Source organism: Ursus maritimus, unplaced genomic scaffold, assembly GCF_017311325.1.
Source record: "Ursus maritimus isolate PB19 unplaced genomic scaffold, ASM1731132v1 scaffold_1, whole genome shotgun sequence".
Taxonomy (NCBI): Eukaryota; Metazoa; Chordata; class Mammalia; order Carnivora; family Ursidae; genus Ursus; species Ursus maritimus.
This window is the reverse complement of record NW_024423343.1, coordinates 77,701,197-77,715,456: the sequence shown is the minus strand read 5'-3', so window position 1 is coordinate 77,715,456 and position 14,260 is coordinate 77,701,197. Positions and strand designations below refer to the sequence as shown.

General features: G+C 34.7%; 1 pseudogene; it reads left to right on the top strand.

Moving 5' to 3' along the window:
- The first annotated feature begins 204 nt into the window (after positions 1-204).
- LOC121104274 lies at positions 205-7,551 on the top strand (annotated as a pseudogene).
- The last annotated feature ends 6,709 nt before the right edge of the window (positions 7,552-14,260 follow it).

The following is a 14,260-nucleotide window of genomic DNA, read 5'->3' as shown; positions in this document are numbered from 1 at the left end:
AAAATGCAGATATTAGTACCTATTCTAGCATAGTTGTCATTATTAAATGTCTTCTTCTTTTGTCATCCTAGTGTTCATTGTGGTCCTTCCTAATTTTAAAACAAAAGTTACAGTCATTTAACAATGATTAGCAAATAATAGGTGTTTGTTTATGTGACTGCTCTCTGTTGTCCCCCATTACTATAAGCTATAAGCTCCATGAGGATGACGTATGTATCTCATTTCAACACTGTGTCCCCAGCTCCTGGCATGTGGCAGACATTCAATAAACATTTGTTGTATAGCTGTGAAATGTCAGCTATTATGGCATCTAATATTGATATGATTGTTATTTTTTGTAGTTAAAATTTGCTAGCTAAAATCCAGCATAAATGCAAATTATATAAAAACAAAAGCAGTATTTGTATTTGAAGTAAGTCTGAAAATGAATTATGTAAGCTTCCATCTCAAGAACACAGGAAAAAAAGCAGATCAAAGCCAAAGAAAGTAGAAAGAAGGAAATCTTAAAAATAAGATCAGAAATCAGTGAAATAAGAAACAAATGTGAAATAGTGAAAATCAACAAACAAAAGGTAATTTTACTAATCAAATTACTAATAAAATTCCTAAATCTTTAACAAAATTAACCAAGAGAAAAGAAAGAAAATGAAACATTACCAATGTGATAGATTTTTTAAAAAGTGATTATTATGGGGTACCTGAGTGGCACAGTTGGTTAAGCATCCAACTCTTGGTTTCAGCTCAGGTCGTGATTTCAGGGTCATGAGATTGAGCCCCGCATCGGGCTCTGTGCTGAGCACGGAGTCTGCTTTGGATTCTTTCTTCCTCTCCCTCTGCCCCCTCTGCCCCTCCTGCTCATGCTGTCTCTCTCTCTGTCTCATCCTCTCTTTCAAATAAATAGATAAATCTTAAAAAAAAAAACAAAACGGTATTACATGGATACTAAAAATAGTTTAAAAGGCAATATTGAAAAAACTTTAGACATCTAACATGTAGATGAAATTTTAAAATTTTACAAAAAATAATTAGCAAAAGTGATACCATTTAATCATCTATATTTTGAGGAAATTGAAAATATTATTACGAAAACCTCCCAGAAGAAAACTCTAAGACTAAATGGCTTCCTCATGAATGCTTCTTAATATTTATAATGAGTGAACTTGTGAAAAACATTCTAGAGTATAGAAGAAGAGGAGCACTTCTTAACACATTTTATGAAGTCAGCATAACCTTGATAACCAAAATTTGACCAGGACACTACAAAAAAGGGAGAATTGGTACCCAAACATAGATGTGAATAATCTTTAAAAATTAGTAAATATTATATAACAATATATAAATCCCCATGATTATGTTTATAGCAGCACTATTTTTAAGTCATATACTGGAAACAGTCCAAATATCCTTTAACAGAATAGGTGTATAAATTGTGGTATGCTTATAAAATGAAATACTATACAGCTCTGAGAATAAATGAACTCTAAATGCAAAAAGACACAAAACAAAGATATCACAAAGATAGTATTGAGCAAAAGAAGCCAAAGTATTATAAATCGGATATTGTTTAAGCTTGAATGGAAGTAGTAGTGACGGAGAGGCAGGAATGAGGTTGGAAATTGTTTTTTCTTGATATGGGTGACTGTTACTTAGATGTGTTCAATAGTGAAAATTCATTAACATATTCAATTATGATTAGTGCACCTAGATGAATGTTTATAGTACTTCAAAAAGAAATTCAAATGCATGCGCGCACGCACACACACACACACACACACACACACTGTAATAATGTAGCCTGATATTTGACCTGCAAAGCTTAGCATTTGTGTCCATGGTATGTGGCAGCATATTCCCATCATGACCACTGTAGTGTTAAACAAATCATATTTAGTATAAAGTAAGGGGGAAAATTAAGTAAATGCAATAAGAACTAAGTTGCTTAGTCTGGAGAGCAGGTGCTCATATAAATATATAAATAGATGAGTCCAGAATATACATATTGCTTTTTTTACTTGTTTTTTTCTCTTAAGGGTTTACACTATAATTATTCTTCAGTGCTAGTAAATAAAAAATGTATTATCATTTTTATTGTCCAAAGAACATTTTATTCCATAAATATATTAAAATACATTTAAAAATTACCTTTGTCTGAACATTTTAGGTGGTTTTCAAATTACTGCCATTCTAAACAGTGCCTAAATGGTCTCACTTTACAATGACTGGAGTGCTCTGCTTCTGGCAACCTGTCATATACATTCCATTTCATCATTGTTCACTGCCAGGTGCACACAGTTCACATGGCAGAGAGAAAGCTATCCCAGTATTCTTAATCATTCCTGAACTCTTCTGTCCCAGAATGGCATCTCATAAGCCTATTCTAAAATAATGTTCCTTGAGACCACTCCTGATTAGAGACCTCAGAAGGTGTAGGTAAAGAAAACAGTTCAAACTTTATTATCTTAAGCTCTGCTATATTCTTTGAGGAGACTGGGACGTTATGTACGATTGTTCTGAAACTTTCCAATAACTAACATTTTGCACACTTTTTAACCTAAAAATGAAGTGCTCCTTTTGTGAGCATATTTCAAATTCCTAGTAATGCTTCAACTTTTCAGGCTTTCTTATTCAAATAGAATCAAATTCTGGTTAATAGAAAATGAAAGAAAGAAAAAGGAATAGAAGAATAGCTCTGGAAACATACTGTTCCTCATTTTTCTTGACACTGTATTTCCATCTAAATGAATGCACATTATACTTTTAAAGTGGTAAATAGATGTTCATAATTCTCAATCCGTAGTTCAAAAGCGAGGACAAATGTTATTTCTGTGTCACCGTTTATTTAAAGGAGAGTAAAAGAATGTGATTCTGACTTCATTGCAGTGAGATTATTCACAAAAGGAAAACAAAGTGGCCCTTCTTCTCATGAGATGCAACATCTACACTGGCAAACATAACTAACTCTTTGCAATAGCTCTCAAAGACAGAGAGAATAAGAGGAGGTAAATCCATCGAGAGAGTTCCACAAAGCAAACCTGACCAGAGACTCAAATCCTGTAAAACTTGATTTAAGTCAAGCAAGGCGGTAAACTTCTCTTCAAAACACATGGTAGATGGCATCTCCGTCCTTTAAAATGTTTAGGTAAGATAAGCCAGTTCCTAACAATATACAGTGTCACTTTCCCAGGAAAATATGTCTTAGGGATTGACTGATTCAGTTTTCTTTTGTCAAACTTTAAGGGGTCTCGCATCCATTCTTCCCTTCAATTTGTCACTTTACACTGGTTTATAACGAATCCAATCTGCTTGGATGTGTAAGTAAAAATTCATAAAAACAAAACTAGTAGACTGGGGAAATGTGCTGTCATGTATTTTTATTTTTCCATGCTTTGAGAAAAGTTCTTGTTGCTTTTGTACTCTAATACCAGGGTAACTTTGAGTAGCCACCATTTGAGGGTAATTTGCTGATATTCTTGTGTACTGACCTATTTGCTAAAGAGTGTTTTTTTCTTCCCTTTGGAATTGTTGACTACATAAAATAGAGATAGAGCTGCTTCAAAATCCACAGAAAGGTGACAACATTACTAGGATAAATGCACTAATTGTTCCTCAAATAAAATCTCTGAAAAAATTTAAATGAACATCTGTTTGAAGAATAGAGCTATTAAAGGGAATGTTCTGCACAAACAATATGCCACGCAGAATAGTTGTACAATAGTGCTGTGAAATTGTTTAATTAACTCATAAAAGAGGGAATCTAGTACAGGAAATGTATGCAGTGCACTCTGGAGATATTTGACAGTCTTTAAGAGCAGATGTGATTATGATTATAATTATTTTAGTAAATTGAACCATAATTTCTCTTTCTGTTGTAAAATAAGGTGTGGTATGTTATGAATCCTAAGTTAAAAAAAACAACAAAAACCTTTAAACATAAGTAATTCATGCAAATCATGACTTTTGTTAAAGCTACAGTATTGCTATCATTACCTTTTTAAATTGAGGTGTACCTTTGTAAATACAACTGAGAAGAATAAGTTTTCAGCATGTAACTAGGTAGAAATTTTGGTGTATTTTGTGGAAATTGGTTTCAATATTTTGTAGACATGACTTTTCACCATAGATTTGGATCATAAAACAGTATTTTATCTCTTATTTATAAGATCAGTTATTTATTTATTATTTATAGAATCATGGTGTGTAGTGAGTATGGAGTAATTTCATTTTATTATCAGAGAAACTCCATCAGAGACCCTATAATACTGAACATGAAGGCTACAACAGTTTTTCTTTTTCTTTTTTTTTTTTTTAATTTGTGAGGTCAATCAGTTTGACTTGAAGTGGATTCATTGACTACCGTGGTATATATTAAGTTTGTTTGATATTACTATGCAAATTTATTATATCTATGCCCTTCTATTATTTTTCACTCATATTCATTTTGGAAATTGCATATTTATATATTCATAACTTTAGTCAGTAATTACAGGAATGTTACATTTTTTGTATATTGCCTTTATCACTCTTATTAACTAAAATTACTGCTAGAAGGAAATTAATCAGACAAATTAGTATGCTTATTCATGAAACCTAGATTATAGTAAGCCCCAAGATTAAGACTAATGAAACAATTACTTATTTAATCATTATTAAAAATGAGAACATTGCTCAGATATTTGACAGTAACTGCAGCAAGCTTTGAAAGTAGACAAATGAATGTGTTTTTCTTGACTGCTCTTTCATGAAAGCAAGATTATTATCACCTGCTGGGAGTTTTGCTTTCATATTTAATATTTTCCATGGAAAAAAAAAGTCTGTCCTTACTAGAAAAAGAGAAAATTTAATTTCTCCAATAGACTTCTCTCTTTGATACTTAAGCTATTCTGACTCTGACTTTTCAATATTTAAGATGTATGTGAAAGTGTTTTTAAGTCAAGGCTATAGACACTTATGGGCACAATATTTTTGCTACTTTATAATAATAAATACCATACTAGAAGTATAAATATTTGCTTAAAGTAATCCTTAACACAAATTGAAAAAAAAAATTAAGTTAAACGTGTATTAACAAGCAAAAGTACTATAGGACTAATAATAAAAATCATAACCCTCTCCTCTGCATGTTATGTCAGCAGCTTCCTGGTGCCCAGTGACAGCGATATTTAATCATGCCTGCTTTTCGGTCTTTTAGGTGAATGTCTTAATGTACTGCTTTTCTTATTTCTCAATTTAGACATTAGCAGAAAGTTAGTGATTTTCTGATATAATAGATAAAGATTTTATTCATCCTACTTCCCGTATTTTATCCCCTCTCTGTCTAAAAAGTTCTGGGTTAGTAAGTTTATTAGGTACTTTTGCTAATCTAAATATTATATAAAAAATATCTATTTCTGGGGCGCCTGAGTGGCTCAATCGTTAAGAATCTGCCTTTGGCTCAGGGCGTGATCCCAGGGTCCTGGGATCGAGCCCCGCATAGGGCTCCCTGCTCCACTGGGAAGCCTGCCTTTTCCTCTCCCGCTCCCCCTGCTTGTGTTCCCTCTTTTGATGGCTGTCTCTCTCTCCGTCAAATAAATAAATAAAATGTAAATATATATATATATTTCTTCTTGTCCCAAATCCAAACACTCTTTTGATTCATGATATTGTAAGGTAAAAATTTCAGCATTCCTAACCCTTCCTTACTCTGCTTTCTACCATACTTTGGTTGTTGGACAAAATAGTGGATGAAATTTGAATTTTAAATTTGAATTTTAGATAGATTTTTTAGTATAAGTATGTCGCAAATTTGTATATATTTATTTCTCAGTAGATAAAGTGATATTTGATTAATTAGACTTGAGAGAAAAGAATATATTGGGGGGATACAAAAAATAAGATAACCAATTTACCTGCATAACCCCCCAAATCATAGGAGTTTGGGGTACCAGATACTTCTAAATTGGGTTTAGGAGACAAAACTAAAATTAGAAAGATTGGTGAAAGGAATGTTTTATCTAACGAGTAGCTAGACTCCCAGATCACCTCCCCAGGCCATCATAGCCAGGCTAAATCCCAAGTCAGAAGAATTTACCAGGAGAGGAAATGAAGCTTCCATTTCTGGCAAATTTGATCTAAAGAGACTGTTAACTCAGGGACAATAAGCTAAACTATGAATAGGGTATAGCCCTGAATTGGCAGCAAGAAGACTGAGTGAAAATCTATGTTCTGTCCTGGGAGTCTTTCAGCCTTTTTTTCCTTTTTGGCTCTCAGAATGCTGATGGCAGCACCATTGAGAAGTAAGCTAGAGAGTTCCCATCCTGGGCTCAAAAGATTAGCTCAAAACAAAAGGTTTACAAAACTGTCATTAGGACATCTCAAGTGAAATAGCATGGTCCCCTTTTTATTGCTCATGGTAAGAGCTATCAATCCAAAGATTCTTTCCGCCTCCAGAGTTTTAGGACCTCACATTTAAATATAAATTGCCAACCAGGGAAAATCAAACATTGGAACTTCCTAATGCAGAAGGCAAAGACCAAAATGAACAAGTAGAAAAGGGAGACTTAGAGGAAACAAAGTTGATAAAGGAAAGACAATAAAACTTAAAAAACAAAGAGCCTTACAGTTTGAGACCTGGGTAGGGGTTCATACAACCTTGTTTTACATTCCCATCATAACTTAAAGGGAAACTTTCACAATATCCAGAGTCCTTGATGTTCTGAAAATGAAAGAGGAGGATATCCTCAAATTCCTAACAGCAAGAACCCACTTAGGTGGCACCAACCTTGACTTTCAAATGGGACAGTGCATCTATGGAAGGAAGAGTGATGAGATCTATATCATAAATCTGAAAAGAACTTGGGAGAAGCTTCTGCTGGCAGCTCATGTCATTGTTGCACTGAAAACCCAGCTGACGTCACTGTCATATCATCCAGGAATACTAGTCAGTGAGCTGTGTTGAAATTTGCTGCTGCTACTGGAGCCACTCCTATTGCTGGCTTTTTCACTCCAGGAAGCTTCACTAACCAGATCCAAGCAGCCTTCCAGGAGCTGAGACTTCTGGTGGTTATTGATCCCAACGCTGACTATCAGCCCCTCACAGAGCTGTCTTATATTAACCTGCCTACCATTGCTGTGTAACACAGACTCTCCTCTGCACTATGTGGACATTGATATCTCTTGCAACAACAAGAGAGCTCTCCCTCAGTGTATCTGATATGGTGGTTGCTGGCCCAGGAAGTTCTACACGTGCGTGGCACCATTTCCTTTGAACAACCATGGGAGGTCAGGCCTGATCTCTACTTCTACAGAGATCCTGAAGAGATTGAAAAGGAAGAGTAGGCTTCTGCTGAAAAGGCTGTGACCAAGGAGGAATTTCAGGGTGAATGGACTGCTCCAGCTCCTGAGTTCACTGCTACTCAGTCTGAAGTCACAGACTGGTCTGAAGGCATACAGGTGCCCTCTGTGCCTATTCAGCAGTTCCCTACTGAAGACTGGAGTGCTCAGTCTGCCACTGAAGACTGGTCTGCAGCTCCCACTGCTCAGGCCACTGAACGGGTAGGAACAACCACTGAGTAGTCTTAAGCTGCTCTTCCACAAAGGCAAACAAATGGAAATAAAGTTGAAAGAAAATAAACAGTTCCTAAGGGGGGAAAAAAAAGATAAAAGAAAGAAATTGCAAGTAAAGTTCTCAGTAAGATAATACATTGCATTTGAAACAAGAACAGGATATTTTCACAAGGGAGATTCTCTTGAACAAGAAAGAACTCTTTCAAACTACAAGCGGGATAAGAATAAATCTAAAAATCAGTAAGATGTTTGCACTATATATTTGAGACAGGCTTCCCAGAAGTAACATCAAAAGACAGAAGGTGAAAAATTGGAAGAGAAGTTAAGAAAATAATATTTTTCCAAAAGGTACAACTAATGAATAATATTAATTCCAAAAAAGAGACCAGAACAAAGTGTAAAAAAATATGAAGTAATACATTTCCAAAACTGATGAGCATAAATTTTGAGACTGAAAGAGTTCATGAAGAATACAGGGGAAAAAATCAACAAAAAAACCCATTAACACTGGAGAAATGGGTCATGAAATTTCAGAATATCAGTGATGAAGAAAATAAAGGTCTGAGAAGGAGAGTGATGGGGAGCAGAAGAGAAGAGAGGAAAAGGAGGGAGGAGAAAGTCATATCATATAGTTCAAGTATCAACCTTTTTTCAGCTTTTCAATAGAAACAGTGAAACCTAGAAAACAGTAGAGTACTGTATGAGAATCCTGAGGAAAAATAATTTCCAACATAGAATACTATACTCAGCTAAACTATCAATCAAGTGTGAAGGCAGAAATAAAAATATTTTCGGACAGGTATTGTCTCAAAAACTTACTTCCCATGAAACCTTTCTCAGGAAACTACTGAAAAATGTGCCAGTAACAAAGTGGGGTAAACTAAGGAAGAGTAAAACATGGACCGTGAGATACAGAGGTGAAACAGAAGGAAAGTGAAGAGAATTTCAAGATAATGGTGCAGCAAAGTCTCAGGAAAATAGTTTCTCAGCAAGTCCAAATTGGAGAGGAAACAATGTTCTAGTAGATACTGAAAGCTTACCTGATGTGTTTGACCACATTTAAGCATATTTTTAAAGTTCTTTTACAATTTGAGAATGAACTAGTGTTGATTACTTATAAAGCAAAGTAAATGGAATAAAAAAGTTGTAATTACTAACACCCAGAAAAACCAAATGTTTGCAATGAAGGGAACATAATTATAGTATACTATCTGGCTGAGCTCTAATAAATATAGTTATAATGATATGTGTATTAAATATTAATTTGATAAAAATTATCACATAGATTGAGAAGATGGTGATAAGGTAAGAGAGGGAAAGAGAGAGAAGTGGAGCTTTGTAGAAAGACTCAAATATTCTTCTTGTATTATTCAAAGGTATTAGATATTCTAAAAAACTGAAAAATCAAGGTATAGGTATGTAATATTTTATTTACAAGAAAGAGGTGAGTAGCAGAAGAAATAATCTGAAAAAGATGAAAATGATTATTTGTGATGATCAGGACTTTGGAAGAGAGAGAAATGTAGCAGAAAATAGCTTTTTCCCCCCTTTTGTTGACTATAAAGGTATTTGTCCTTAAAATTATGTGTATGTATTACTTTGATGTAAATAAATGAACAAATAACAGTAATAAATAAACAGATAAGATTGTTACATGTTCATTTTCTTATAGAAAGGAAGAAAAGAAATAAGTTAATTAAGCCAAATGAACCCAGTAAAAGAAAATATCAGAGTACCTGCAATGGACATTTTACAACTTAGAGGAAAGGTGTTATTATTTTTTTGAAACAGTTCACATAGGGTAATCTGTAAGCTAATAAGAAACAGAAAATAAACTGTGGCAGGGTTCCTTTTTTGTACTCACAGCCCTAAGGCCTTTGTGGAGAATGGCAGTAGGCTCATGTAATGGATTCTTGTTGGAAGTGGAAAGGCAAAGATACCACAAGGCTGCCTCTGCTTGTAGGAGCCGTAGACAGTAATACTCAGAGACTTGATGCATTGCATCATTCTCTAACTTGGTTTTTAAAAGCTAAAAAATATGTCATCACTGAAATGAAAACTTCATTGCTGCCCTTTGCAGACCAAGGCAATTCTTAGGACGCTACCATTTGAAGTGATCATCAAGCATCACAAAAAGATGTGGCTTTGTTTGGTGGAGTCTTGAGACAAATGAAAATAATCATAAGGAAAGGAAAAGAAAAAAAAACTATTTATTTTTTTATGTCTGTTATGGGATAGGCCTTAGGACACTTCTATGTACCCTATATCATATAATCTTCCCCAAAGCAATGGGAATTAAAAATAGCACTGATAACATATGGCAAAGAAAAGTAACTCTTAGATTTCTAGGAGATACCACAGCTTTATTAAGCAGGTGCTTAGCTCAGTAGAATTCAATTTTTTTTTATAGGGCTAATAGGATACTACTAGCAGTGCAAAGTTAAGCTATACTAATAAAATTATGGAGTCCAGATCAAGGAAGGTAATGGTTTTACTGTGCTTTGTCTGGGTCATACCACATTTGGAGTATTATAGGATTTGGTTACATTGGGACACAGGCTGAATAAAGGAACCAGGACTGTCAGGAGAATTAAAACCAAATTGTGAGGAGAAATAGCATTCACATGTTATAGTCACATGAAGAACATTTAGAAGAATCAAGGATTTAAGTCTATAGGGAAGAAGACCTATTGGAGCATATTATGGGACTTTTTAAGTGTTCTTGTATAGAAGGAATGGATTTTATTCTGGATTGCTTCTAGGACTCAATAGGTAGACACAAGTTATAGGAAGCACTTGATGGAGCAATTTCTAATAAATGGTGAATGGTAGACAAATAACAAGTTCTCACAAATTATTTACTGACCCTTTGTTGGAATTGTTTAGGGAACAACCAGATGATCATCAGTTAAACACTTCGAGAGAGGATCCCCACATTGGAATAGAGATTATACCAATTACAATGTAAAGTCTGATCTGGTCTAAAATTATAGGTTCTTAGATATGTCAGTTTTGATATTCAGTCTCCAAATAATGATTATTCAATAAATAAATATCAGCCATATCCAATATGTCAGGAAACAAAATAGACATTGTCCTGCCTACTGCAATGTTAAAACCAGGAGAAGGGCTAATAATTAAGCAGATAATTGCAGAAATAATTAATTTTAATCATCATGAACATTATGAAGAAGTAAAGAATATTATGGCAACATATAACACATGATCTAAGCTAGTTTGGAAGGACAGGGAAGATTTCATTAAGTAAGTGATGTTTAAGCTGAGACCCAAAGGTTAAGTTAGACACTAAGAAACTACTCTAGATTCAAAGTTGAGGTCCAGAGAAGTGTCTTGGATTGAGAAACTATACATACTGAAACAAAAGATTCTAACTTAGCATTCAACCAATCCTACAAATGTCCCTTAGCATCTCCCTTGTTTATTGATGTGCTATTGATATTGTCTGAAGGTTGCTTTTCTGCTTGAAGGAAGTCCTCTTTGCTCATAGCTTAGCTGTTTTGCTTTGTGGTCATACTTTGGGAACTTTTAGTTTGGTGATTTTGTTGTTGTTCTGGCTGTGACTGACACGAGGACCTACTGCTCTATACTTGTAGAAACTCAAATGAGTCAGGTTCTGAATTATAGGCCACAGAGGCAACTGGGATTGCTTCCCTGCCCTTGACTTTAGAGTTCAGAATACTGTGGTTTAAATGCCACCTGCATAGAGCGCCTGGGTGGCTCAGATGGTTAAGCATCTGCCTTCGGCTCAGGTCATGGTCTCCAGGTCCTGATCGAGCCCCATGTTGGCCTCCCTGCTCGGTGGAGAGTCTGCTTCTCCCTCTCCCTCTGCCTCTCCTCCTGCTTATGTTCTTTCTCTCTCTCTGTATCTCTCTGTCTCAAATGAATAAATAAAAATCTTAAAAAAAAAAAATAAAACAAATGCCACCTGCAAAACAAAGAAGTGAGTGAGGAATGGCTGTCAGAATAAATGAACTCATTCTTTTCCTGAGTGTATTTCAGAAACCTACAGAGTAAAATCTTTCATCAAATTAGAGATGGACCCTCACAAAACTTCAAAGAGTTTGATGATGTGAAAGGAGTAGCCAGGGCCTATGATGTGCTGGTGAATAATTACAATCTGAGATTTATTGGTGACCACTCTTGTGTCATTAAAAGGTTGGCTGACCAGATAAAACCAGGCATTGGCTAGAGGGAAGACTCTTGAGCCTCTCAATCTTTTGAAATTTCTAAGGAGTTTTCCAAGGGGAAAATCAGTATTCACATGCTATATAGGAAGATCTTTACATAGACCAAATGGGTTCAGCTGGCTCAGGCTGCTTCATTTGACAACATCCGATTCAATGCCTGAGAAATGTCATTACACTTTAGATCTTAGGGATATCCATTATGCCTGCTAAGAGTTGAATGGAACATTCTTATGTTTGTGAGGTATTTGATTGAATCTACTGTGTTTGGTTAGCTTCAGATCAATTCAGCAAAAAAAAATTTACAGTAGCATTTGACACAGACCTTATCAAGGACTATGTAATCAAAAAGTGTCACCTGTAACATGATTATGTGGACATTCTTGAATGAGTTTTCATAGTGCTGAGTATTTCTGATAGTGTGACTCAAGGTAAGACACCCAGATAATAGTAGCTTTTGTTTAATACCTAGGATAGTGAGATTTCTAAATGCTGTGAGCACCAGGTCCTTTTAATAATAGAGCTTACAGATGTGGTCTTCGAGTTATGTAACTAAGTATCAAGTTGTGACACTAAAATTGAAAGCTGAGCATTTTGTCAGTGACAACTTTTATTCTCACTCCAAAATCTTTAATTTTTGAAAGAATTGTTTGGTTGCACAACTACCCTAGAAAACATAGTTTATGAATGAACCAAACTGGTCACTTCAGTTTATCTTGAATAATACCAATAAACAAGATAAAACAGGAAATGTGGAGAAAAAACTTTGAAGACTCATTTATCTCAGTAATTCCAAGTCAATTACTGTTTTTTGAGCAATTCAAGCATTATCTGTGAATACCACAGGACATATGGAATAACAGATATCAAGATTGCAAAATAAAACACCTTTAAATTAACAGAAACAAAATTGGGTGAAAATAATAATAAACTCATCAAAGAATTTATTATATAAAATATGTAACTTCTGTACATAAGGTATATATAAACTGTGTAAAAATTATTCCCAGTTTGAATCACTCACCTTACATTATAGACCTGTATTTTTAAATATATACTAAATATATTCTCAATATATTATTAAAAAATAATAATAGCTCACTATGTTCTTGGCACAGCTAAACTCTTTACATATATCATCTCATTTACATTCACAACAACTTTGTAAGGTAGGCACTATTGTGATTTTCATTACAGATGAAGAAACTGCTTCTTAGAGGGGAAGGAAATAACCCAAGGTTATATGGCTAGTGAGTGTTAAAGACAGAATTTGGTTAAGGCTTTCTGAGTTTAGAGCCTGGCTCTTAATCACAAACTGAACCTCTGGCTACATAGTAATACAACTGATTGAAAAACAATGAATTTAAACAACTTATCTTCTTTGCACACCCTCAAACAGATAGTTTCCTTTTAAAGTGATTTCTTATTTTTAAAAATGCATTGTTTTTGAACTGAGTATTTTGAAATTTTGCAGACATTGTTACAAATCATACTCCCATTCACCTGAAGTAAGATCATGGTGGTATTCCTATGTGAGTCAGAGGATGTTGAGAATTCTGGAGGTAACATCTGGACTTTAGTGTGACATTGGTAGGCTATTTAGGACTGGAGGCTGATTCCTTTTCTTAATTGCTTTATCTTCTAGTTTATATTAGACCTGTAGACCAGGTGGCTGGTGACTTGCAACAAGTAAATGAAGAATTTAGGGGGAGAAATCATGAGCATCCTTTTTAGAAACAATTGGGTAATCAAGTTAGAATTTTTAGGATGGAGACTTTCCTTTGTCAACACTCTCTCCCCTGAAAAGTGCCATTCCTCAAGCTCCTTATAGCTTTCAGAAACATGGTATAATTTATTTTCAAAGGTCTGCTTGCTATGTTAGATGAGGTCAAGAGCCTCAAGGGTGAAGATGACAGCCATATAGAGAGAGTGAAGAGAATCTGGCAGGCAAAGTTAGCCCCAGAAAAGCAAAGTAGGTATTGGAGCAATAATGTGGTATTTGAACAAATTACGTAAGTTATGCAAGTTCTTCCTTTTCTGGATGGACTTTTCTATATGATTTTACAGTTTTAACTTTTTAATGTATTTTTATCCAAGTGGCTTTGATTGGAAGTTTATCTGTACAGACCAGTCTAGTGTTGAGTATTTGCATCGTCCTGAAGTTTTGAAGTTTGGTTACTCATTGAGAGAATCTTGAGACCTAAATGAATGGTCGAAGAAATAAGGCAAAGTTGTTGCTTTTCCCCCCAGATAATATTTTCTACCCCCCTCCCCATAATGTTTTCATTGTGGTGATATGTAGTATGATGTCCTTGGGTAAAGAAACATTTTGCCTTGATATTTCACTGCAGTAATATCATTTTTGATTAGGTATTACTAGTTTCTCAATTCTACAAGGAATTTAAACCTTGCTCTTGAATTAAGTGGTGAATGACAAAAATATTTTGACACAAATGAATGAGGTTTCTGATTCAAAGACTAAATTCATGCAAGGGTCATTATTTTGTTAAGTT